Raw genomic sequence first — 2,832 nt, 5'->3', positions numbered from 1 at the left:
ACTCTTCGTGCAGTTACGAATCTACAATGAAACTCCCGTTTGAAAAAAAAATAATGATAATAAGTAAATGAATAAATAGATAAATAAATAAATAAATAGACCAATAGATAAACGAATAAAAGGAATCATTAAATAAAAAGACAAAGAATGAGAATAAATAAGCAAGTAAATAAATAGATATATCAATGAAATAATAAATAAACAAATACAATAAACAAATAATTAGATGAATTAATAAATAAATAAATAAGAATACATTACATCAAACAGGAAAATAAAGATACGAAATAAAATACTAAACATAAAGAAATTAGCTAAAAAAAAATAAAAAAAAATAAAACTTGTAAACTCACATTTGCCCCTAAATCAAACAAAACCTAAATTACCCAAAAACTATTGGACTCAAAAATGGTACATTACATAACGTTACTGAAATCGTGATCTGTCACGACAAAACCATGCACTTCTCTTAAAAGAGGGGGGGTCGAAAAATACGCCCCCACCCCTTAGAAAACGGAAGGGGGGGTTCCCCTACGTCTCCCGCCTCCTGGCCTGTGTCCTAAGACTGACAAAGTGTAGCTTCATCAACAGTCTAGACATATCACAGAAGTATATTCAATGCTGGCTTCTGATTGGTCAATTTGGAGGCTCCTGATTGGTGGAGATGTTGACTCCTGATTGGCAGAGATATACTCTAACGAAACGCAAAGATGTATTTTTGAATGATTTCTCATTTATGTTTCTTTATTTTTTTTAATTTTCGTACACAGCAAATGCATGCAATAGACACATTAATAATATCAAACTACAAACCAAATAAAATGCAACGTCCGTATAAGAATTTAAAAAAAAAATAAGAAGACGCAAATTTTCCTAATTGATAAGTGCCTCTTATTGACTACTATGTCCGAACACTGATTTTGGCTTCGCAATAAAAAATGTAGTTTGATTTTACCATTTAAAATTTAGATTACTCAGCTGCTCGTATGAACAAAACGTGCATAGGCGATGTTTGCAAGTATGTTGAAATACAAAATAATACAGAAAATCAAATCAGATATGCCTTTTGTTAAAAAAAACAACAACAACTGTACCAAATTGTTAAATGCTTGCAGCGTCCGAACGCATCGACCTTGGCTTAAGATGCATATCTAAGTTGAATCTGTGAGCTACATGAATAGAAATATTTTCATCAATGTTCAGATTTCACTGAAACAAATCTTTTAAAATGAAGTTATTATGATAAGTTACATTATATACTGAAATGTTATTTTGTAGAATACAATCTCTACAAGGGTCCTTACTTATTTTAAGTAACTATATCCGATAAGGAACATTACATATTTTGTTACGTAATTATTCCCGATATGTGATATTACTAAGCTTATTTTTATTTTAGTGTAATAATTTCCGATAAAGGTAATTGCAGAAACAATTATGTACTTACTTGAATCGGCCCTCCCGCTACATGTAGTCTAAACAGAAAACAAAACCAACAAAGGTTGTCATCAGATCGTTAAAGTGTGTTCATCCTTTGTATTCACTGCAGGACCACCGGCCTACCCCCTTGGGGGACGACACAGCCTTTGTACCTTACCACCCGGGTAAGGTAAACGATGACTGGATACTGGAAGGGAGTCTCGAAGCTTCAAACCATCCAACAGCCACGGCGCCCTTTCCTGACGATTCGCGCATGCGCAGTAGGAATGTGGGTCGACTTGAGTCGTGGCGTCTCTATTTTACCTCTACCTTACCCATACATACAATCTCGTCCAATCTATGCCTTCAGCGCAGCTGTGTCAGCTCGGTATTTGTGCATAGCTGAAGAAGCAGTTAATCCCTGCAGACAACGTGGAATTGTGACATCTCTTCTGTATGAAAAAATACAACGCCCCCAGTTCCATGTCGCCCTTGTTTGTGAACCAACATATCATGTGCAGATTCGAAAGAATAAAAACGCGCTGAAGCTAGTACAACGTATGCATGTCTTCACGACTTCCCTTGATCTGGAAACTTATAAAACCTAAAATATTATCTAGGAACCTTGAACCAGTGATTTTAATAATCTATTGCTTATCCGTGTCGCTTTTGGAGTCTGTAGACGTCCGAACCGGTCGGGTTTACTTTCGTTAGATTGGGTTGGCGCCCTTTCTGTCGAAACTTCACCATATCGCCGCTAGGGGGTGTGGCCGGTGGTCGCCGATTTCAAAGGTACTGATAGTAATCCTCCGACCCAGTACTACCTAATTCACGATTAAGTCTTATGGATAGTGTAAGGTGCATGTGGAACGACGAGTGTTCCGGAATGTCTATGGTTGAGATTGTGTTGTGAAGCCAATTGGAGGGTATTTACTCATCAACTTTGGTCACCGCAAATCCATGAATCTACTCATCAACTTTGGTCACCGCAAATCCATGAATCTATACAACACCTTCTCCTTATTCTAAGATTAAACTATAATATTCATCTCTAGCTTTTTTATGCTGCCAGGTCATTTTATTGAGCTATGTGGTTCTCTTATAGTGAAACTACCACCAGGTGATTTAATCTAGTTTTTTTTTTCAAGAAGTTAACCCCCTCAGTACCGGGTGATAATTATCTTTTTTATATTTGTTGTCGACGATATCTTCTGTTCATACCCGTGGCACAAAAATGCCAACAGAAACGTACTGCCTATCTCTTCCCATTTACTCTCATTTGTACCACATACATGCACATTAAAAGACCCAAACCTTAGGGTTCTGGTTGGAAAACTCCTCCCAGACCTTTGGGGCTACAGAGAGTAGGACACTTTTGGGTGAAAATACCAAGTGCGTGGCTACTGCCAAGAT

The 2,832-nt window shown here is 36.9% G+C and overlaps 1 protein-coding gene across 1 annotated transcript in view; it reads right to left on the bottom strand.

Annotated features, from left to right (window-relative positions):
• LOC143021279 (putative adhesion G protein-coupled receptor E4P) overlaps positions 1 to 1,605 on the bottom strand; it is a 45,488-nt gene extending 43,883 nt beyond the window's left edge. The window contains exon 1 of the mRNA XM_076178701.1: positions 1,448 to 1,605. The gene's annotated coding sequence lies outside the window, so the exon portion shown is untranslated. The remainder of the gene's footprint in view (positions 1 to 1,447) is intronic.
• Between the last annotated feature and the right edge of the window lie 1,227 nt (positions 1,606 to 2,832).

This window comes from Oratosquilla oratoria, chromosome 3, assembly GCF_046742065.1.
Source record: "Oratosquilla oratoria isolate Oo_2021 chromosome 3, ASM4674206v1, whole genome shotgun sequence".
NCBI classification, from domain to species: Eukaryota; Metazoa; Arthropoda; class Malacostraca; order Stomatopoda; family Squillidae; genus Oratosquilla; species Oratosquilla oratoria.
This window is presented reverse-complemented; position numbering and strand designations above follow the sequence as displayed.